The following is a 25,663-nucleotide window of genomic DNA, read 5'->3' as shown; positions in this document are numbered from 1 at the left end:
GTTTTACTAGTATGCTTTAACCTTTTACACAGGAGAAAGTAGTGTGTTAAGTGAAATTAAGATTAATTGTTGAGTTAATTTTAATGTTAATTTGTATCAAACATTAACATTTTGATTTCCAAAATACCCATGTAAAACAAGACACATAATCCTGAGCATAGATTTAAATTACAAAATGGACATATTTACATAAACCTTTTCTTTCCTATGTCTATGTGCATGTATGTAAGTTTGTATTAGATATTATTGTTCATTATTATTCTTTTTGCAATAAGAGAATAATGACAAAATTATAAATTTTTAAATAGTAAAATAATGGGCCAGGAGATAATAATTTTACTTTAAAAATTTATAATAATTATAAAGCACAGAAAAATATTTTTTCTATCAGACAACTTGGTATGCATATGATGTTTTCCTTCATACATTAGTTCAAAATGATACTTTCCTGAATAAATGATTTTTTCATTTCAAATATTATTTTGGATGAAGATATTAGCCATAAACTGCATGATTCTGGATTTCAATATTTAATTCTGGCAACTTTTTTTTTCTTTGTCCCATGCTGAACTTTTTTTCTAAATAGTCTGAGGGTAAATGTGCCAGCTGAAGAAAATATGTGTGCTTTATTTCATTGTGAGATTTAAGAAACATTTCTGTAAGCACATTAAAGTTATTCGGCAGTGAAATTAATGCTTTATATACAGTATCAACATTTTCCAGACTGCCTTTCTGATTGGCATGACTCAGATTTGGCTTAAGCTGAAAGTTTCAACTCTGGCAGGATCTTGATTCATTCTTAAGAAAATAATTCAAACTAAATAACAATGCATGTGTAAGCATCTTACATCAGATACAATTATCTTAAACATACACATTTTGTATACTGAGAAAGAAATAATCTAGACAAGCAGTAGAATTAAGTTTCCTATCTTTAATTGCATTTATATATAATGGGTGTTTAGTTGCTAAGTTGTGGCCAACTCTTTGCAACCCTTTGAACTGTAACCCACCAGGCTCCTCTGTCCATTTGATTTCCCAAGGAAAAAGACTGGAATGGATTGCTACTTCTTTCTCCTGGGGATCTTCCTGACCTAGGGTTCAAACTCTCATCTCTTGTGTCTCCTCCATTGCAGGCAAATTCTCTACCCACTGAGCCACCAGTGACTCAACTGAAATAATTAATTCATGGATACATATTTACATATATATGTAAATAGTTGAGAATATACACAAAGCATAACAATGAAGATAGATAACCATCTATTTCTGCACTTGTTTCTCATCAAAATTTTAGTTTTGGCATCTACTATAAATTGGAAGTGGTCAAACAAGAGATGGCAAGAGTGAAGGCCGGCATTCTAGAAATCAGGGACTAAAATGGACTGGAATGGGTGAATTTAACTCAGATGACAATTGTATCTACTATTGAAGGCAGGAATCCCAGAGAAGAAATGGAGTAGCCATCATGGTCAACAAAAGAGTCCAAAATGCAGTAATTGGATGCAATCTCAAAAATGACAGAATGATCTTTGTTCGTTTCCAAGGCAAACTATTCAATATCACAATAATCCAAGTCTACGCCCCAAGCAGTAATGCTGAAGAAGCTGAAGTTGAACAGTTCTATGAAGATCTACAAGACCTTTTAGAACTATCACTGAAAAAACTATGTTCTTTTCATTCTAGGGGACTGGAATGCAAAAGTAGGAAGTCAAGAAACACCTGGAGTAACAGGAAAATTTGGCCTTGGAATATGGAATGAAGCAGGGCAAAGACTAATAGAGTTTTGTCAAAAGAACACACTGGTCATAGCAAACACCGTCTTCCAACACCACAGGTGAAGACTCTACACATGGACATCACCAGATTGTCAACAATGAAATCAGATTGATTATATTCTTTGCAGCCAAAGATGCAGAAGCTCTATACAGTCAACAAAAACAAGACCGGGAGCTGACTGTGCCTCAGATCATGAACTCCTTATTGTCAAATTCAGACTTAAATGGAAGAAAGTAGGGAAAACCATTCAGGTATGACCTAAATCAAATCCCTTATGATTATACAGTGGAAGTGAGAAATATATTTAATGGACTATATCTGATAGATAGAGTGCCTGATGAACTATGGCAGAGGTTCGCGACGTTATATAGGAGAAAGGGATCAAGACCATCCCCATGGAAAAGAAATGCAAAAAAGCAAAATGGCTGTCTGGAGAGGCCTTAAAATAGCTGTGAAATGGAGAGAAGTGAAAAGCAAAGGAGAAAAGGAATGATATAAGCATGTGAATGCAGAGTTCCAAAGAAGAGCAAGGAGAGATAAAAAAAGCCTTCCTCGGTGATCAATGCAAATAAATAGAGGAAAACAACAGAATGGGAAAGACTAGAGATCTCTTCAAGAAAAGTAGAGATACAAAGGGAATTTTTTATGCAAAGATGGTTTCAATAAAGGACAGACATGGTATGGACCTAACAGAAGCAGTAGATACTAAGAAAAGGTGGCAGGAATACACAGAAGAACTGTACAAAAAAGATCTTCAAGACCAAGATAATCATGATGGTGTGATCATTCACCTAGAGCCAGACTCCTGGAATGTGAAGTCAAGTGGGCCTTAAGAAGCATCACTATGAGCAAAGCTAGTGGAGGTGATGGTATTCCAGTGGATCTATTTCAAATCCTGAAAGATGATGCTGTGAAAGTGCTGCACTCACTATGCCAGCAAATTTGGAAATCTCAGCAGTGGCCACAGGACTGGAAAAGGTCAGTTTTCATTCCAATCCAAGAGAAAGGCAATGCCAAAGAATGCCCAATCTACCACACAATTGCACTCATCTCACACACTAGTAAAGTAATGCTCAAAATTCTCCAAGCCAGGCTTCAGCAATATGTGAACCATGAACTTCCAGATGTTCAAGCTGGTGTTAGAAAAGGCAGAGGAACCAGAGATCAAATTGCCAACATCTGCGGAATCATCAGAAAAGCAAGAGAGTTCCAGAAAACATCTATTTCTGCTCTATTGACTATGTCAAAGCCTTTGACCGTGTGGATCACAAGGGCCCAAGAAAATAGTCTGTCACTGTTTCCATTGTTTCTCCATGTGTTTGCCATATAGTGATGAGAGCAGATGCCATGATCTTCATTTTATGAATGTTGAGTTTTAAGCCAGATTTTACACTCTCCTCTTTCAACTTCATCAAGAGGCTCTTTAGTTCCTCTTTGCTTTCTGCCATAAGAATGGTGTCATCTGCATATCTGAGGTTATTGATATTTCTCCCAGCAATCTTTTTTTTTAAATTTATTTACTTTTTACCTGAAGAATGATTGCTTTACAGAATTTTCTCCCAGCAACCTTTATTCCAGTGTATGTTTCATCCAGCCCAGTCTTTCACTTGATATACTCTGCATAGAAGTTAAATAAGCTGGTTGACAATATACAGCCTTCACATGCTCCTTTCCCCATTATGGACCAGTCCATTGTTCAATGTCTGGTTGTAACTGTTGCTTCTTGACCTGCATACAGATTTCTCAGGAGGCAGGTCAGGTGGTCTGGTATTCCCATCTCTTGGAAAATTTTCCACAGTCTTTTGATCCACATAGCCAAAGGCTGATTGTATTTTATGAAGCAGAAGTAGATGTTTTTCTGGAGTTCTCTTGTTCAGTGTGCTCAGTGAGATAATAAAATGCACTATTCCTTCTTTGATAGTTTTCACTTAGCTTCTATCCCATTCATTTATTCTTTCATATGTGTATTTATAGTTAAATATCCTCCTTTCTCTCTCTCTGTCTCTATTTCTCTCTCTCTGTCTCTCTGTTTCTATATATAATATATATATTATATACATATATATATCATATAAATATATATATATATACATGAATTTTGCCATGTTAGGAAATATGCCATATATGTCATTACAGAATTATAGAATTTTTTTCATTTAAGGAAACGAAAGTCACTCAATTGTGTCTGATTCTTTGCAACCTCATGGACTGTAATCCACCAGCCTTCTCTGTCCATGGAATTCTCCAAGCAAGGAGACTAGAGTGGATTGCCATTCAGTTCTCCAGGGGATCTTCTTGACCCAGGGATCAAACCCAGGTCCCCCACGTTGCAGGCAGGTTCCTTCCCATCGGAACCATCAGATGTCACATAGTTCTCTGCTGTCACGTACGACACATGCACAGAGCCATGTCGACTGGAGCTGTTGGTTTTCTCAGTTCTGTTTCCAGTCCAGCATCATGCTTTCCTGTCAGCTGCCACATCTTTTTATTTTCTCATAATATGTAGCAGTGTCTCGCATCATTTCTCTGGTGTTTCCTAACCTTGTTAATTTTGAAACGTACAGGCCAGTTTCTTTGTAAAATACCTTTGCAAGGTGGGGTTATACAGTCATGAGATTCAGAGTATTTAATTTTCAGGAATATCTATGATCTGATTTGTCCTTCATGGTGCCATCTTTTTAGGAAGAATGTTTTTTATTTTTTTATTTTTGCTTGACCCCGTAACAGTGATATTAGTTTTGATGACTTAAGGAAGTGGGCAATAGTTTTCCATGCTGGAAAGTCACTCTTTTTTCATTTATAATTAATGGTTTGTAGGAAGATACTTTGTGTCTCTTTATAAGTTATAACTCTTTATAACTTTATAACACTTTGTAACTCTTTAAACTTTAACTCATTAGTTTTAACACACAGTACAACTTTGAAATACAGTATTTCTTTTTTATTTACTAGTTGGCATTTTGGTTCTATCTCATTTACTTATTTTACATATATATATATATATATATACACTATATATATATAAACACTATATATATATATATATAAACACTATACACACACACACACACATATTAGAATAATAATGATGGGTGTTGGTTTGCCATGTTAGAAAATTCCCAGGTGAAATCTGAAACTCACCCCAGTATATGCAGAGATCAATAAATAAAGCAGACTACTCTAGGTTGGTAGGTGGTTAATTTAATAAACAAGCAAACTTACATAGGAGGCTTGTCTTCAGTGCTTCAGGACAAGAAGATCTCTGCATCTGACCCTTGCAACTCTTAAGTTTAGAGGAACATTAACTGGGTTCAGTCATATATTCAGTCCAGATGGTCTCAAATACACCTCACTGTATCAAGGCTGTGAACTTGAAAGGGCTCTTAGTATGGGAACAGTGCTTTTTGTTCAGGCTCTCAGTCATGACCAACTCTTTGTGACCCCATGGACTGCAGCATGCCAGGCTATTCTGTCCTTCACTATCTCCCAGAGTTTGCTTAAACTTATGTCCACTGAGTCGCAAACAGTAGGCAGAGCCACGGACAGGAGAGGGGTTAAGGAGCTTCAGATAGCCTAGATCTAGCCAGGGATCAACCTGCAGTCAGGTCATGTCATGTCCTTTCCACCTCCTCCAACAAGGTATCCTCCTTTTATTCAAAGTGACAGTCTCTGAAGATTTTTATTCATATTCATATTCATATTCAAGATGTCACAGATTTAGCTGCAAAGGCTCTTCCTCATGGACTTTCATGTCCTTTTCACATAACCCATGGCTCTTTGAACTTTTTCTTGCTTCCTGTTCAAAGAAAATATTTCAGGTTCTTCTTGTAATTATACTACCCAAACCCTAACTTAGACATAAATGCAGGAGTCCTTGTTTCATTAAGTGAAGAATTTTAGAGATAAGAATGAAACATGATTTAGAGGTCAAGAGCAAGCTTCTAGGTCCTGAGGGACTTGAGACTTTTGTTCTGGCTCTGCTGTGGCTTTTAGCGCTGAGATCTTGGGAAACTTCCTTACTATGTTCTTCTGTTTCCTCACTTATAAAATGGGGATAATAATAGTATCTAGCTTCTAAGATTATTATTATAATTAAAGTTTAATTACATCTAGGACATGGCCCTTAGTTCAAGTTCAATTAATGTTAGCTGTTGCTTTTCTATGTGTCCTGCATTCTATCTTCTGATTTGATTTCAGTTTTCCAAGTAAGTGTACATCCAGGAAAAGATATCTAGTCATATTCTTTGTAATATTTTAGCTATTTGTTGTTGTTATTTTGTTGTTTAGTCACTAAGTTATGTCTGACTCTTTGTGACCCCCATGGACTTGCAGCCTGCTAGTTTTATCTGTCCATAGGATTTCCCAGGCAAGAATGTTGGAATGTGTTGCCATTTTCTTCTTCAGGGCATATTCCTGAGCCAGGGATTAAATCTGCATCTCCTGCATTGTAGGCAGATTCTTTACCACTGAGTCACATGGGAAGTCCATTTTGGTTATATTTCAGTGAGAGTTTCACCAGTCAGTAGCATTGCCAGGCATTTATTCTTTCTTGTCATTTTTATATCTTTCTATTGAAATATTGTGCTCATTTTAAAAATAAAATTTTGAGTTAATAGATGCTCTCATCTAATTAATTATCATATCTGTCACTTCAAATGTGTACTTTTTTATGGATGTATGGGAACATTTAAGTTCTACTTTCCTAGCAAATTTCAATCATAGAACACAGTTATTATCAACTACGGTTGCCATATTACATATGAGATCCTCAGAACTTAGTCATCTTATAATTAAAACTTTGTACCCTTTTACCAACCTCATCATATTACTCTAAATGCCCAGGCCCTGGCAACCAGTTTTCTGTTCTCTATTTATATGAGTTCTTCTTCTTCTTCTTCTTTTTTTGATTCTACATATAATGATTTGTCTTTCTCTGTGTGGCTACTTATTTAGCATAATTCCTTACAATTTAACCCATGTAATTGCAGATGGCAAGATTTTCCTTTTTCATTTTGACTGAGTAATATTCCATATATGGTATATATGTATATACACACACATGCATAGCTGAGGATGTTTTATATTTTGATTGTTGTATTAGTTACACATGAACATATTGTCAAAATTCAGAATTTACACTTAAAATCTGCGCATTTCACTAGAATTTGACTTATAATAATATATAAAACTGAACTACTGTACACAATTCAGGCTTGTTTTCATGTTGCTGTTTGACAGAAGCCAACAAAATTCTGCAAAGCAATTATCCTTCAATTTAAAAAATAACTAAATTAGAAAAAAAAACAATTGAACCAATGCACACAATTGAGATTTGGAAGTAGTCATTTACATCTTCATCCACCATCTGGTGAAATTTGGAAATTTTCTAAAAACCCCAACATATATTCAATCTAGAATATATTTCATTCACTGAATCACTTAGGTATGAGAAATTTACATATGTCTCTTGTTTTAATACTTATATCAGAAAAAAATGGATTCCTTGCCAAATTGTATCTCCACAATAATTTTCCATGACATGCTGTCCATTTGGCTATCCATAGTTTTGTATCTAAGAAAACTTTGTTTCTCATTATCTCATTTATTTCTGATAAGTCTACATCTAAGAAAATGAAACAATTATCTTCAGTCAGGTTATTCTGTCATATCTTTGATATAGCTGATCTTTTCATATTCACAGAAATCATAGGAATGGTTTCTAAATTAAAGGCCAGTATATTTTCTGTGTTTGAGATTTCCTCAAAAATGATTCTTCAAAATGAAGGACATACTCAAATTCTAAGCAACAACTTCCCCCACAGTTTGAAATTATGTTAGCTTGGACTCAGGATATATCCTATTATAGCAATTCTTTCATTACAGGGAAGGTAATATCTCCCTTCCCTTGACATACTAAAGGAACACCATATTTTATTCAATATTAAATTTGGGATAATATCTGTGGTCTTAATGCCATTGTTCCCACAGTTAAGATCATTGTTCAAGCCTGTGTGTCCCATACAAACAAAGGCATAAATAACAAAATCCTGACCCAGGGATCAAACCCATGTCTTTTACATCCACTGCATTGGCAAGCACTGTCTGTACCACTGGCAGCACCTGGGAAGCCCCAGTTTATCAGAATAACAAAGCTAAATGTCACTTCAAACAAGTCCTGTAATGTGGGTAGATAGTTTATTGATATTTCATTTCTTGGAGGTCCTGATATGAGGCTGGAAGCCCTTCTTCAATTAATAATTGCACCATGGTTGCACCATGTGGAACACTTGCTCTCTGAAGTCTCAGCACATGCAAGGATTGAAATATATATATATATATATATATGTATATATATATATATATATATGTGTGTGTGTGTGTGTGTGTGTGTGTGTGTGTGTGTATGAAGGACAATAACTCTTAAAAGCTTCACAAGCGGTACAAGCAACTTTCCCCCAAAGTCATGGAATAGCTGCTCTGCTGCTTCAACCTAACTGCAAGGGAGACTAGGAAGTGGAGGAGAGCTCAGGAGATACTTGTGAGCACTATCTGTGCCAGGAAGTAACCACCAGATGCCCTGCAGATGAAATAGGTCAGTGTCTGGACACACATCCAGTCAGCTTTTGCACAGGTCCTCCAGTCAGGGCACTCTGTCGGCACAAGGTTGAAGCTCCACCTCTGCTGTTGGAGACTCCACCGTGTGGGAATCCAGGATTTCTGGGTTAGAAGAATTTCACTGTTTTTGGTTTTTTGCTCTTCCCCACAAGATTTGAATTTTCTGTTGTTCACTCACAATGCTACATCACACCACAGTCCCCAAGGATATAATACAACAGGGAATGAAATGAACCAAATTATACCAAGGCATTTAAATCATAAATATGTGAAAAGTATGTCCACAGAATTTTATATGTGTGTCTGTGTGTGTGTATATAAAGAGAAAGGCAATCCGAGAAGGAAAGATATACCCATTTGAATGCAGATGTCCAAAGAATAGCAAGGAGAGATAAGAAAGCCTTCTTCAGTGATCAATGCAAAGAAATAGAGGAAAAACAATAGAATGGGAAAGACTAGAGATCTCCTCAAGAAAATTACAGATACCAAGGGAACACTTCATGATAAGATAGGCACAATAAAGGACAGAAATGTGATGGAACTAACCAAAGCAGAAGATATTAAGAAGAGATGGCAATAATACACAGAAGAACTGTCCAAAAAAATCTTCATGACCCAGATAATCATGACAGTGTGATCACTCACCTAGAGCCAGACATCTTGGAATGAGAGGTCAAGTGGGCCTTAGGAAACATCACTACAAACAAAGCTAGTGGAGGTGATGATATTCCAGTTGAGCTATTTCAAATCCTAAAAGAAAATGCTGTTAAAGTGTTGCACTCAATATGTCAGCAAATTTGGAAATCTCAGCAGTGGCCACAGGACTGGAAAAGGTGTTTTCATTCCAATCTCAAAGACAGGCAATATCAAAGAATGCTCAAATTACTGCCCAATTGTACTCATCTCCCACACTAGCAAAGAAATGCTTAAAATTCTCCAAGTCAGGCTTCAACAATATGTGAACCATGAACTTCCAAGAAGTTCAAGCTGGATTTAGAAAAGGCAGAGGAACCAGAGATAAAATTGCCAATATCTGTTCAATCATTGAAAAAGCAAGAGAGTTCCAGAAAAACATCTACTCCTTTATTGAGTATGCCAAAACCTTTGACTGTGTGGAAAACAATAAACTGTGGGAAATTCTGAAAGAGGTGGGAATACCAGACCACCTGACCTGCCTCTTGAGAAATCTGTATGCAGGTCAAGAAGTAACAGTTAGAACTAGACATGGAACAATAGACTGGTTCCAAATTGGAAAAGGAGTATGTCAAGGCTGTACATTGTTACCCTGCTTATTTAACTTATATGCAGAGTACATCATGAGAAATGCCAGACCAGATGAAGCATAAGCTGGAATCAAGATTACTGGGAGAAATACCAATAACCTCAGATATGCAGATACCACCCCTATGGCAGAGAAAAAGAAGTAAAGAGCCTCTTGATGAACGTGAAAGAGGAGAGTGAAAAATTTGGCTTAAAGCTCAACATTCAGAAAACAAAGATCATGGCATCTGGTCCCATCATTTCATGGCAAATAGATGGGGAAACAATGGAAACAGTGACAGACTAATTTTTGGGCTCCAAAATCACTGCAGATGGTGACTTACAGCCATGAAATTAAAAGACATTTGCTTCTTGGAAGAAAAGTTATGACCAACCTAGATAGCATATTAAAAAGCAGAGACATTATTTTGCCAACAAAGGTCCTTCTAGTCAAAGCTTTGATTTTTCCAGCAGTCATGTATGGATGTGAGAGTTGGACTTTAAAAAGCTGAGTACTGAAAAATGGATGCTTTTGAATAGTGATGTTAGATAAGACCCATGAGAGTCCCTTGGACTGCAAGGAGATCCAACCAGTCCATCCTAAAGGAAATCAGTCCTGAATATCTTTTGGAAGGACTGACTAAAGCTAATACTCCAATACTTTGGCCACCTGATGCAAAGAAGTGACTCATGAGAAAAGACCCTGATGCTGGGAAAGATTGATGGTGGGAGGAGAATGGGATGACAGAGCACGAGATGTCTGGATGGCATCACAGCCTCTATGGACATGAGTTTGAGTAAGCTCCGGGAGTTCATGATGGACAGGGAAACCTGGTGTACTGCAGTCCATGGGGTCGCAAAGAGTAGGACAACACTGGGCAACTGAACTGAACTGATATATAAACATATATATATTTCCTTTTACAGTTTGAAAGTTCTAGCTTAGATCATAAAGGAAAAAAAAAATGCATTTTAAAATTTCCCTGATGTGTGAAGTCAGGAAAAGCCAAGAATTTAAGGATGTGGTACCTTGGCTATTCTCTTGTGAGAGGGAGAAAATTTTTTCTCATTGATTCCCATAAATCGATATGTATGGAAATATATGTGTTAATTTTTCTTTTTCTTTTTTTTTTTTCTTTAAAAAAAAAAAAACCCTCCCACCTCCCTCCCCACAACATCTCTCTGGGTCATCCCCATGCACCAGCCCCAAGCATGCTGCACCCTACGTCAGACATGGACTGGCGATTCAATTCTTACATGATAGTATACATGTTAGAATTCCCATTCTCCCAAATCATCCCACCCTCTCCCTCTCCCTCTGAGTCCAAAAGTCCGTTATACACATCTGTGTCTTTTTTCCTGTCTTGCATACAGGGTCGTCATTGCCATCTTCCTAAATTCCATATATATGTGTTAGTATACTGTATTGGTGTTTTTCTTTCTGGCTTACTTCACTCTGTATAATTGGCTCCAGTTTCAATCTGATTATTCTGTCACATTAATTTGGTGAAAAATCTGTCATATTCTAAAGAGCTAGGACTGAGCTCAAGGCAACCAGAAAACATTGATGTTTAACTCATTTTCTTAAGACAGAGGCATGTTTTTAGATTTTTTAAAAATTTTCCCTTTGCAGAGTTTATAGGAAAGACACCATAAATGCTGAGTCTTAAAATATTCTATTTAAAACTTGACCCATAGTATTATCTTTCCACTGACTCTGTCTCTCTGTGTGTATTCAGTAATAATTTTCCCTTAAGAGAATTATTTTCAATTTATATGAAAATTATGTATTTAAGACAACACATTCAAATATTGCAGGAAGATATATAACAAATTTAACATACCAAATTTTCCACACCCCAGAGTTAGCTACTTGGTCAGTAAGACCTTCTTTAAACTTTTTCTTTGTAGCACAGTGGAATTATTCTCTAAGCCTTTTCTTAATTTATGTTCTTAAATTTATATAAAACTAATACATATATATATATTAATTATGTATGTGTCTTTATCCTTCATTAATGCATATGTATAGGTTTACTTCTAGTTTTTAATCAATACATTGTTGCAATTATTATAATTTAAAAAATGACTACAGTAAGCTCCTCATATCTCAGCTCTTTGTGAGCCAGTCACTCGGCAATAGTTATAACCTTTCTAGACTGCCTTCTGCTTGAAGCACACCATCATGGAAGAGTTTCAGAAGAGGTGTTTTATTATTATATTGGAGATAGATTTGACTGCTGGTTGGGAAGGGCATGTTTTATCTTCTGCTATGTCATCCAGGTGATGGGACTAGATGCCATGATCTTAGTTTTCTGAATGTTGAGCTTTAAGTCAACTTTGTCACTCTCCTTTTTTACTTTCATCAAGAGGCTTTTTAGTTCCTCTTTACTTTCTGCCATAAGGGTGCTGCTATCTGCATATCTAAGGTTATTGATATTTCTCCTGGCATTCTTGATTCCAGCTTGTGCTTCTTCCAACCCCGTGTTTCTCATGATGTACTCTGCATAGAAGTTAAATAAGCAGGGTGACAATATACAACTTTGACGCACTCCTTTACCTATCTGGAACAACCTATCTGTTGTTCCATGTCCAGCTCAACATTCAGAAAACTAAGATCATGGCATCTGGTCCCATCACTTCATGGGAAATAGATGGGGAAACAGTGGAAACAGTATCAGATTTTATTTTGGGGGTCTCCAAAATCACTGCAGATGGGCATTGCAGCCATGTAATTAAAAGACACTTACTCCTTGGAAGAAAAGTTATGACCAAACTAGACAGCATATTCAAAAGCAGAGACATTACTTTGCCAACAAAGGTCCATCTAGTCAAGCTCATGGTTTTTCCAGTGGTCATGTATGGATGTGAGACTTGGACTGTGAAGAGAGCTGAGCGCTAAAGAATTGATGCTTTTGAACTATGGTGTTGGAGAAGACTCTTGAGAGTCCTTTGGACTGCAAGGAGATCTAACCAGTACATTCTAAAGGAGATCAGTCCTGGGTGTTCTTTGGAAAGAATGATGCTAAAGCTGAAACTCCAGTTCTTTGGCCACCTCATGCAAAGTGTTGACTCATTGGAAAAGACTCTGATACTGGGAGGGATTGGGGGCAGGAGGAGAGGGGAGGACAGAGGATGAGATGGCTGGATGGCATCAACAACTCGATGGACATGAGTTTGAGTGAACTCCAGGAGTTGGTGATGGACAGGGTGACCTGGTGTGCTGAGATTCATGGGGTCACAAAGAGTCAGACATGACTGAGCTGAACTGAACTGGTGTCATCCAAAGAATGTTTCATATCACTGGGCTCCCTATTGACTACCTTCTTGGTCTTTCACTGGTTATTTATAACAGTAATAATTCTGCAAGTTTACCTTAGGCTATAATTAGTTCACTTATGGTCTTATTCTAACTGGTATGATAACTTAAAAAAAAATTTAATGATCTGAACAATATTTAGTTGTTCCATGGTGTCACTATCATCAATTGACAGGCAAGAAAAGGAAGTACTTGAAATCTTTGGTAGCTCTCTTTCAAATCCATTACTTCCATAAAAAAGATAATGAGATGCACCTGAGTTCTGTTCAGATTCATTTAATAGCATTAATAGGTCAAGATAGAATGTCAGTTTCTCTCTGTCTTTCCCTTTGGGGGTGGGGGAAAGTAGTTAACTGATATAAGAAATCTTAAACAGAGAATCTTCAAAAGAACATGACAAAAATGTCATCTTCCCCATACATTAGGATAATAATACATTGATTGATAATTATTTCATTTAACTCAAAAGACTTACTAAGTGTGTATTTTGTCGTAGAAATAAAGATAACCTGTTTTAACATATACTGACTTCACTACCAGAGATGTTTTAAGCTGTGGATTTATGACCACTTAAAAATGTGTAAAAATAAATAGAATTATCATATGAGTGATTTAGATCCCTTTGAACTTGGTATTTTAAGTAATAAAAATGATAGGGACTAATAGGGATAAAGTATAAAGCTACTACCTAACCCCTGACTTCCAGGAGTCAACTTCTAAAGGAGATACTTCTCTGCAGAAATATGTATTTTTTAAATTAAAGTCTGTTAAAAACATTGGTTAGTTCCATAACATCATTATTCTTAATTTTGCATATAAACCAGTAAAACATTTGTTATTTGCACAAATAAGAAAAATATGAGCTACATATAGGATCTGCATAATGATGCATTTTAGTTAAATTTTTGTAAGAGGCATAAGGTTACACATGGTGAACAAAGGTTATCAGATTATTTTTAAAGACCCTGCCCTGAAATGCTCCTTGAATTTCACGTGGACATGATTATCAAAAAATAACCTGTCCACCCAGAACCACAAACTGCATCAAGAATAACAACAAAATGTTCATTAACATTAATCTAATTTAGATCCTTTATCAACAGTATCTTTCCATATCCATATTAAAAAATCCACAATTATTAGACAATCTTTTAAATGTGAATTATATGTTGTCAGTTTTTTTACATGCCATCAGATTTAAGACAAAAAAGATAACACTTAAATTTTAGTTTGAAGAGAAAATAGCTATTGGGAAGATTTTGTTTTCATGGTGGTAGTGGTGGTAATGTGTTTTTTTGTTTTGTTTTGTTTTGTTTTTGTACAACTTAAATGAGAGCTGCAAGAAACTTTGTTTAAAACCAGGCAAGCTTTATAACTGTCCCAATGAGAAAAGTTATCTTTATATTTTAAAAGGATTTACAAATCAAGTCGAAAATTATCCACTATTCAAAGAGGATATATATGTATATATATATATCCAGATATTACCATTTCAGCCTTAACAAATATAGATCATAGGTGAATGATTAAGAGATTACACTGCTGCTGCTGCTGCTAAGTCACATCAGTCATGTTTGACTCTGTGTGACCCGATAGACAGCAGCCCACCAGGCTCCTCCATCCCTGGGATTCTCTAGGCAAGAACAGTGGAGTGGGTTGCCATTTCCTTCTCCAATGCATGAAAGTGAAAAGTGAAGTGAAGTCGCTCAGTCGTGTCCGACTCTTAGCGACCTCATAGACTGTAGCCCACCAGGCTCCTCCATCCATGGGATTCTCCAGGCAAGAGTACTGGAGTGGGTCGCCAGTGTCTTCTCCAAGAGATTATACAAGGAATGCAGATTTGTATGATTACTATTCTGAAATCAGGCTCGAATCACTATTGTAGGTTTATGTTTATTAATTAAATTATTGTTGAAAATCACTGTCATGAAATTCTGGTCTCCTCTTCATTAAAAAAAAAATGTTTGCTTGACAAATTAATATTCAGAATTCTTCATTAGTATTTAGGAGTGCTGATTGAGTTACAATTATTATAGTTTAGTTTGCTATTAAGTAGACATGTTCCACAATGAGATATTTTGTATTAAATAATTATTTTGTTTATTTATTGAAGATTAATCTAGCCTCAACTTTGCTGTACTTCCCATTAAAATTATAGACAGTTATTTAATCTCTAGCAGAAAAAGAAAGGGTCATATTAAACCCTTGACATAACCATATTTTGGAGTTAAGGTCACTTCACTTTTAACTGCATGTTGAAATGTTTCAAATTATTTTAAAATATATTATGCATTTATCCTCTCCAATATTTTCTCTGTGTGTTGAAAATGCAAAATGAAGAGAAGACAAAATGTCATGCCCATTTCACTGGGAAGTGAACAGAAAGATCACCTGATTCAATTCTGTAAATTTACTTACTAAATTACACAACTACTTATATTGGATGAACTTTTTTAGCTTAAAAAGGAAAATAATGTTTTATACATTTGGCCATTTAATTAAAAATATAAAAGCAAAATGTTTTGGGCTTGAATCTTTACTTCATTCATATAGTTTTATTAGTAGATCATCTTTCAAAAGTTATGGTAAAAATAAATAACTTCAGGCAAGATAATATTTGAAAAATATTAATTTTATAAATATTTCTTCTTTGTGTTTCCATGTTAAAGAGAGATTGAAAACTCATAATAAGGGTTGTTTGATTTAGTAAAACATATAGCGCTAGCAAACAGAAGACAGTTTCCAAGGTTATTTTCCCCCCTATTCCTTATTCCTTCTTATCTAAACGCATACAGCTTTCAGCCTGAACAAGCACTGAATTCACTCTTCAAATTGTATATGTACACTTGACTTAGCTCCAATGCAGGAATGGAACATAAACAAGAAAATATGCACAGCAAACAGCCATCAGAAAAAATCTTTGTGGGGTCCTATGTGGTCTGAAAAGCATAATAAAATTAAAAGTTAGCAATATATAGTTAAAGAATTTTTTCAAATATATTAAAAACATGTATTTCCTCTAAAGAAGTTTGCATCTGCTACCAATGGATGATGTATTTTAAGGAGACCATTATTTTTAATGAGGTAGATTTTAGAAACTCATAATTATATCAATAAGAAACCCAAGTAGATTCCTATAAAAATAAAGTTTTATTCAACAGACATCAGAGAAATAGTTCAATTTTAAAACTCTTCTCACTTGTGTGAGTGCTATTTTAAGGTAATTTCATATGTACATGAAATTATTTTGTAATAACTTCCAAAGTCACAAAGTGATGATTTTAATTGGTAAGTAAGTGATGTTTCTAAAGGTCATGAAGATGTTGTTGATTACATAATTTCTAAACTTTCTCTGACTGCTCATCTGTTCACTCACATCTGTTAAGGACACTCCTCCAGGTCCATGTTAGCAATTCATCTGTTACACTTGATCAGATTGAAACAGAACAGAAGTAAACAGCAGATATTTGCCCAAGGCAGGTTGATTTTAAATTATTTTTGGGAGAGGTGGTCAGTTCGTAAAGTTTTGGAGAAAATAATTTTATTTGCTTAAAGAAATGTTATCTTTATATACAGTCAAATTCTGTCCTGGCAAAAAAGTAGATAGAAGTGAAATAATTAAATTTACTCTGTTGTTAATAGAAATAATGATTGTCTTTAACAAAAATACTGATAATGCCATATTTTACAAAAAAATTAGTATAACATCAGTGTAACAGTGTCTATAAGGGAATAAAAATGTTTGGGAAATTGACATGCAGCTAAATATGTATACTTTCACAGAATGTAAATACATCTTAAACTTGTTCTCACACATTTAGATATAGAGAGTAAAGCATAAGGTGACTAGGTGTCTTGGAGCATGCTTCGAAAGAAAATTGAATTCAACACATGGGAAACTTGCCTTACTTACACTTAAAATTCAAAATTTTCTATAAATCTGTGTATATATAACTGTGCTAAAATGTGTTATAGAACATATAAGGAAAAGTCATATGACAAAGCCAGAAATCAGCCCCACTTTAGGCACAGAATATTGTGCCCCTGGTTCTCTGCCCACTTTCTTCTCCTTGTGTCTAACTACCAACCTTTGTTTACCCAGATGGAAGAGGAATCCATGAAATTCTCACAGTAATCCATTGTTGTGCTAAAATATATGCATACCTATTTAGCTTTGTATCTTAAAAAGAATGATAATAACTTTGCTTATATTGAATATATGGATTAACAGTAGAAACCCTTTCCCATCAGTTAGTCATTGTCCAGACAGCTCTAAGTGGCTTCCTAGATATGGGATATCCTGAAAGAGGAGTGAGATTTTCCCAGCACTGGGATGTGAAGGTGGGGAGACAAAGAATGAAATGCGTCAAGGAGTGAAAGGAAAAGGAAGATGTTTAACTTATAACCCGAATCATGATATGTCTGAAAAAAAGGAGTCCAGTTAATAATTGGCCAGGATATTGGTATAAACCAGCACCATTCTGGCCAAGAGCTTGGTGTTATTCAAAAGGGGTAGGAAGTTTTGTGTTCAATGCCAGCTTATTGGGACATATGAAAATGCATATTCACTAAGTCCAATGCAGTTAAATATCATGTTATAGAGACAATTAGTTATTTTTTATTAAATAAACCATTGCAAAATGGACAGAAGGTATATAAATTAGTGGTTCTCAGTGTTCATATACATATTTGCTTAAGAAACCTCTCAGGGGTAGATGTATTGCAGAATTTAGAATTTTCAGATTTATAAAATTGATGAGTAATACTGTCCCAGAAGGTTTGGAGAAAACTCTAAATTTGCATATTTTCACATATGTTAACATATTTTCAACAAGACATATATACAATCACAGCAAAATAAATAAAGGTCATAAATAACTTCATGCTAATTCATACAAGGTTTCCATTAACGGACCATATAATTATGCTTGCTACTAGAGGTTTTTAAATTTAAGAGCTGTGGAAAAGGAGTTGTGGACATGTACTGTATATGAACTCCAATATGCTGCTGGAGATCAGTGGAGAAATAACTCCAGAAAGAATGAGCAAAAGCAAAACCAATACCCAATTGTGGATGTGACTGGTGATAGAAGCAAGGTCTAATGCTGTAAAGAGCAATATTGCATAGGAACCTAAAATGTTAGGTCCATGAATCAAGGCAAGTTGGAAGTCGTCAAACAGGGGATGGCAAGAATGAACGTCGATATTCTAGGAATCAGCGAACCAAAATGGACTGGAATGGGTGAATTTAACTCCTATGACCATGATATCTACACTGTGGGGCAGGAATCCCTTAGAAGAAATGGAGTAGCCATCACGGTCAACAAAAGAGTCCAAAATGCAGTACCTAGATGCAATCTCAAAAACGACAGAATGATCTCTGTTCGTTTCCAAGGCAAACCATTCAATATCATGGTAATCCAAGCCTATGCCCCATACAGTAATGCTGAAGAAGCTGAAGCTGAACAGTTCTATGAAGACCTACAAGACTTTTTAGAACTAACAAAGAAAAAAAAAATGTCCTTTTCATTCTAGGGGACTGGAATGCAAAAGTAGGAAGTCAAGAAACACCTGGAGTAACAGGCAAATTTGGCCTTGGAATGCAGAATGAAGCAGGGCAAAGACTAATAGAGTTTTTGCCAAGAAAATGCACTGGTCATAGCAAACACTCTTTCCAACAACACAAGAGAAGACTCTACACATGGACATCACCAGATGGTCAATACCAAAATCAGATTGATTATATTCTTTGCAGCCAAAGATAGAGAAACTCTGTGCTGTCAGCAAAAACAAGACCGGGAGCTGACTGTGGCTCAGATCATGACCACCTTGTTGCTAAATTCAGACTTAAATTGAAGAAAGTAGGGAAAACTACTAGACCATTCAGGTATGACCTAAATCAAATCCCTTATGATTATACAGTGGAAGTGAGAATTAGATTTAAGGGCCTAGATCTGATAGATAGAGTACCTGATGAACTATGAATGGAGGTTTGTGACATTGTACAGGAGACAAGGATCAAGACCATCCCCATGGAAAAGAAATGCGAAAAAGCAAAATGGCTTTCTGAGGAGGCCTTACAAATAATGTGGAAGGAAGAGAAGCAAAAAGCAGAGGAGAAAAGCAAAGATATTTCCATTTGAATTCAGAGTTCCAAAGAATAGCAAGGGGAGATAAGAAAGCCTTCCTCAGTGATCAATGCAAAGAAATAGAGGAAAACAATAGAATGGGAGAGACTAGAGATCTCTTCAAGAAAATTAAAGATACCAAGGGAACATTTCATGCAAAGATGGATTCGATAAGGGACAGACATGGTATGGACATAATAGAAGCAGAAGATATTAAGAAGAGGTGGCAAGAAAACACAGAACTGTACAAAAAAGAGCTTCATGACCCAGATGTGATCACTCACCTAGAGCCAGACATCCAGGAATGTGAAGTCAAGTGGGCCTTAGAAAGCATCACTACGAACAAAGCTAGTGGAGGTGATGGAATTGCAGTGGAGCTATTTCAAATCCTGAAAGATGATGCTGTGAAAGTGTTGCACTCAATATGTAAGGAAATTTGGAAAACTCAGGAGTGGCCACAGAACAGGAAAAGATGAGTTTTCATTTCAATCCCAAAGAAAGTGACTTCAGCAATATATGAACTGTGAAATTCCAGATGTTCAAGCTGGTTTTAGAAGAGGCAGAGGAACCAGAAATCAAATTGCCAATATCCGCTGGATCATGAAAAAAGCAATAGGGTTTCAGAAAAAAACATCTGTTTCTGCTTTATTGACTATGACAAAGCCTTTGACTGTGTGGATCACAATAAACTGTGGAAAATTCTGAAAGAGATGGGAATACCAGATCACCTGACCTGCCTCTTGAGAAACCTATATGCAGGTCAGGAAGCAACAGTTAGAACTGGACATGGATTGGTTCCAAATAGGAAAAGGAATAAGTCAAGGCTGTATATTGTCACCCTGCTTATTTAACTTATATGCAGAGTATATCATGAGAAATTCTGGGCTGGAGGAAGCACAAGCTGGAATCAAGATTGCCGGGAGAAATATCAATAACCTTAGATATGCATATGACACCACCCTTATGGCAGAAGGTGAAGAGGAACTAAAAAGCCTCTTGATGAAAGTGAAAGAGGAGAGTGAAAAAGTTGGCTTAAAGCTTAACATTCAAAAAACTAAGATCATGGCATCTGGTCCCATCACTTCATGGGAAATAGATGGAGAAGCAGTGGAAACAGTGTCAGACTTTATTTTTTTGGGCTTCTAAATCACTGCAGTTGGTGATTGCAGCCATCAAATTAAAAGATGCTTACTCCTTGGAAGAAAAGTTATGACCAACCTAGATAGGATATTCAAAAGCAGAGATATTACTTTGCCAACAAAGGTCCATCTAGTCAAGGCTATGGTTTTCCCAGTGGTCATGTATGGATGTGAGAGTTGGACTGTGAAGATAGCTGACACCAAAGAATTGATGCTTTTGAACTATGGTGTTGGAGAAGACTCTTGAGAATCTCTTGGTCTGCAAGGGGATCCAACCAGTCCATCCTAAAGGAGATCAGTCTTGGGTGTTCATTGGAAGGACTAATGCTAAAGCTGAGTCTCCAATACTTTGGCCACCTCATGTGAAGAGTTGACTCATTGGAGAAGACTCTGATGCTGGGAGCGATTTGGGGGCAGGAGGAGATGGGGACGATAGGGGATGAGATGGCAGGATGGCATCACCGACTCAATGGACATGAGTCTGAGTAAACTCCGGGAGTTGGTGATGGACAGGGAGGCCTGGCATGCTGTGCTTCATGGGGTCGGAATGAGTCCAACACAACTGAGCAACTGAACTGAACTGAACTGTATTTAAAAGGTCTTTCTTGGTAAAGCTTTAGATTTTTTTTACATTTATAAAATAAAATAATTGATTTGCTCCTTAAGTTCACTAACTAGAGATCAATCTTTACAAAACTTGTTCTTTTCTTGGTCTTGTGCTTAAATCTGAAAAGAAGATGTTGTCATTGTTTTAATGGCTCACACTATAATTTTATGCATGACCGCCAACCTTCTTTGAGTTCCCACTAATCAAATGTGTATATTATCTAGTAATTATTTTCACTGAGAGATGATATCTAATATTGCTTATATCTTTAAGCATATCAAACAGAATGAGTAAGTCTGTCAAGTCTGAATTTCTCAATAGAACAATATTAAAAGTCTAATCCCATTTAAGTGCAAGTTATTGCCAAAGTGATTACGATGTTTTTCACACCAATTTACAGTATTGTTCAAAACACACTTTCCACAATTCATTGTCAATCATGATGCATAATGTAATTAAAGGCTAATAAATGACAACCACATGTTAAGATCACTCAATGGAACGGCAAATTCTCTTCTTTTACTCCATCATTTTTCAACTCTAAAATAATGCCATTGGATAGCTTCCCTAAATCATAGTGTTTTATTTGGTATATATGTATAAGATCCTCTATGGGAAGGAATGGTAACCTACTGCAATATTCTTGCCTGAAGAATTCCATGGGCAGAGGAGCCTGGCAGGATGTATAGCCCATGGGTTCAGAAGGAGTCGGACATGATTCAGTTGACTAACACACACACGTGTATGTGTATAAATATCATATATGCATATATATGTATATATATATGTTTATATTTTTTAACCTTCCACTGAAAAATTATTTAGCAGATTGCAAATACAATAGTTGGAATTAAATAATTCCTTATGATTTTCTATTTATATAGAAAGCAGAAAAATGGAATAATTTGCACTATTAAAAGATAGAACAAATACTTAAAGTAATTTATGTATTGATGGTTAAACTTAAGAATATAGGTATCAGCATTTCAAAACACCTGATAAATGAGTAAAGAAATTCTTCTATAATGTTTTAAAAATCCTAACGCTTTCCTTCTGAGCTAAATTTAATGTGCTTTAAAGCTTTAACCCACTCCCCGAACAGTATAATTTTGTCAATGATTATTTCAGTAACTAAAGGAGAAATGGTTTCAACACATTTTGGCAAAACACATAAATGCAAAACTGGTACTTTAATTTTATATTTGTCAATATGGAAGATCTGATAGATTATGAGTTTTAAATTTGAAAGATAAGGATTTAGGTTTATACATAATAAATATGAGCCATGCATATATTTATAAATTGACTAGTAGCTCTATTATAATGAATAAAAATAAAGGAATCTTCTGGATTAAAATAATGCTGAATTAATCTTCCATGATCAGTTGCAAATTCTTATTAAAATGCACAGGAAGGATCCTTAAGAAAGAATTATGTGTAATAATTAACCATTTGCTACAGTTTGCAAGGAATGTGAAATAAGACACTGAAAGGACTAAAAAGAAATTATGAAATACTGTGTTTTAGTCTCTGTGATAGAACAACAGGCACAATAAAATAAAAGAAATTCAGAATCCAGGCCTTAAGATGAGTTGAAGGAGGTTTTATGAAACAAAACAGACATTTCAGGATATCCATAGCTTGGTCCAAGTTTCTATTATTGAAAAAAACTTCATTTGTTATATCTAAGCTTAAATTAGTCTTATGTTTATGGAATTTACCATACATAATGTGAAGCTATCCTAAACCAAAATGATTATAACCACAAAGAATTACTACCAATTCAGTATCTTACTACTGTTACTGACATACATGTTTACAATTCCTGCCATGAATAGACTGTTTAAGTGACACTGAAATAAAAATAACTGAAAAACTATACAATATTCTGTTTATTAAAAATGAAAAACAAAACAAAAAACTAAAAACCAAGAGATTGGAAAATTCAGTAAAGTGGAATTTCAAAGCACTAGAAAGACAGAAGTGTAATATAGATAGTTTGTCTTATTTCATGGTTTTCCAGATGATGTAGAAAGAGCTTAAATTTATATATCAATAGATAAGGAAAACTGTAGACACATAAACAGTATTAATAATATTTTGTAGTTTTCATCAATAATTTATGAGATGAGAGTTTAATTGATATGAATTTTAAATTTTATTTGGGAATTTGAGTCCTATGTCTTTGTAGTTTAGTGTTATGGAAATTCCTCTGTGTCTTGTCACTTATATTGCCTTCAAACAGGGAGATCAATCCCAGGAAATTAGCTTAAATGTGGTTATAGTCTCTCTCTTCTATGAAGTTACCTATGATAATAACATGACACCAAGATACCATTTATTCTAATATACGTTTGGGAAAATTCAATGTTCAATGGATGAAATCAAGAAGGTATTAAATATAACTTTGTTCTAAGTCTTAAAAAGATGCCAGAAGGCAAAAGTGCCATTTTCTGTCAAGTATGACTCAATTGATAGTTCACTCTTCATTCTGCACAAATGCCTCTTTTAAAATGATTCAATTCCTCTTCTCCCTCATCTTCTCTGGTCAGGCAGGAGTCATCAAGAAGGAAGATTGGCCTATTATCTTCCCACCCTGTCAGAAGCAGCAGCAAGAACAGGCATGATTTTCTCATATGCTGCCAGTTCAGTGCCTCATAAAACACATGAACTGTGCTATCTAGACTTAATTGTGCCTAGAGTAAAATGAAATGGAATGAAGTGGGCACTGAAATAATATGTTGGTATTACACTGTCTCTCTATGTACATATCTTAATACTATAAAAGCTAAACTAGCATGCGAACTGAATTTCTTAATAGGCTTTCCCATATTTAAAAATGGAATTTGCATCTTATCTAAAATTTGAGTTGGTTATTTTTACAATAAAGAACAGAAACAGTGAGAAAAATACATTCTGTTCACTTTGTCAGCCCCCTTATAAGTGGAAAAAAATTATTACCAGGTGTTATTATATCTTAGATCAATTAATCTTTGGACAAAGCCTGGGAGATAATTGAACACAGCTCTCTCCCCCCCTCTTTTCTTCTTTAGGCTTTGAGAATGTGATTTTATGTATGCAGGCATATGACTATGTGTCTGCACGAGTGCAGAAACCAGCTGAAGTAGAAAATATACTGTACGACAGTCTACTTTTCATGGCATTTCTGATCTTGCCAGTTAGAGAGTGAAAAAAATTATGTGAAAGTTTATTCTTGTCAGATTTCCAGACTGTTTTCCAACTAAAATTCTCAAAATGATATAAGTGAACTACAGAGATTTCTTTTAAATCATGTATTAAAAATAATCTGGAGACCCATCACATCTCTTACTTTTTCATGTTAGCAATTAGCTTCAGTAAAATATTAATCCCTTAAACAAAACTTATCAATAATTGGGTGCTGATAAATCCAAACCCCAGTTGTGTGGACAGATATGAGTAGAAGCGAGAGTGTACACACACACACACACTCATGCACAAAATATAAGTTGGGATAAACCAACAGAGAGATGGAGTGGTGGATCACATCTCTAAAGAAGAACTCTGAGCTAAAGAAAAATGCAAAAATTCCAGGAAAAACACAGAGACCAAGCAATAGATGAGGAAAACAAAGGCAATGTCAAATAGGAGCAGGGAAGAGGAGCTGGGGACACGCACAGCAGGAGGAATGAATTTGCCAGCTTGCCCATCTTCTAACCTATTATAGCTTCTTGAGGATGGTGAAAGAGAGTGAAAAATCTGGGTTTAAACTCAATATTAAGAGAACTAAGATCATGGCTTCTTGTCCCATCATTTCATGGCAAATAGAAGGAAAAATGTGGGACCAGTGACAGATTTTATTTTCTTGGGCTCCAAAATCACTGCACATGGTGACTGCAGCCATGAAATTAAAAGACACTTGCTCCTTGGAAGAAAAGCTGTGACAAACCTAGACAGTGTATTAAAAAGCAGAGACATCACTTTGCAAACAAAGGTCCTTCTAGTTAAAGCTATGGTTTTTCCAGTAGTCACATATGGATGTGAGAGTTGTACCATAAAGAAGGCTGAGCACCAAAGATGCTTTTGAACTGTGGTGCTGGAAAAGATTCTTGAGAGTTCCTTGGACAGCAAGGAGATCAAACCAGTTCATCCTAAGAGAAATCAACCCTGAATATTCATTGGAAGGATTGATGCTGAAGCTGCAATATGTTGGCCATGTGATTCAAAGAGCCAACTCATTCGAAAAGACCCTGATGATGGGAAAGATTGAAGGCAAAAGAGAAAGGGGCAGCAGAGGATGAAATGGTTAGATAGTATCATTAACTCAGTGGACATGAATTTGAGCAAACTCTGGGGGATAGTGGAGGACAGAGGAGCCTGGCATGCTGCGGACCATGTAATTGCAAAGAGTCACACAAAACTAGCCACTGAAAGACAAAAAACACATTTTGTGAATCAGTCAGAAGTTAAAGGCTCTTGGAAAGGAGCAACACATGAGAACTTTAATTAATATGACTTTTATGGATTCAGGCTGAGTAATTTGGGGTATGTAACAGTTAACTGCAGTTTCAGTGGTGATTCTACTCGCTGGAAAAACTACCTGAAAATTTAAACAACACATGTGGTCACAAGTTAGAATATCACCATTATTTATCCCTCCAAGGATATGCTACTACCTAAGGTTCCCGAACTCCTCAACATATGAATAATAAAGAAATATTTAATTTGAAAAGTTGGGTTGGCCAAAAAGTTCATTTGGGTTTTTTCTCTAAGATGTATGGAAAAGCCTGAATTAACTTTTTGGTCAGTGTGATAACTTCCTGCACAAAAATGTTCT

This window comes from Ovis canadensis, chromosome 12, assembly GCF_042477335.2.
Source record: "Ovis canadensis isolate MfBH-ARS-UI-01 breed Bighorn chromosome 12, ARS-UI_OviCan_v2, whole genome shotgun sequence".
Taxonomy (NCBI): Eukaryota; Metazoa; Chordata; class Mammalia; order Artiodactyla; family Bovidae; genus Ovis; species Ovis canadensis.
This window is presented reverse-complemented; position numbering follows the sequence as displayed.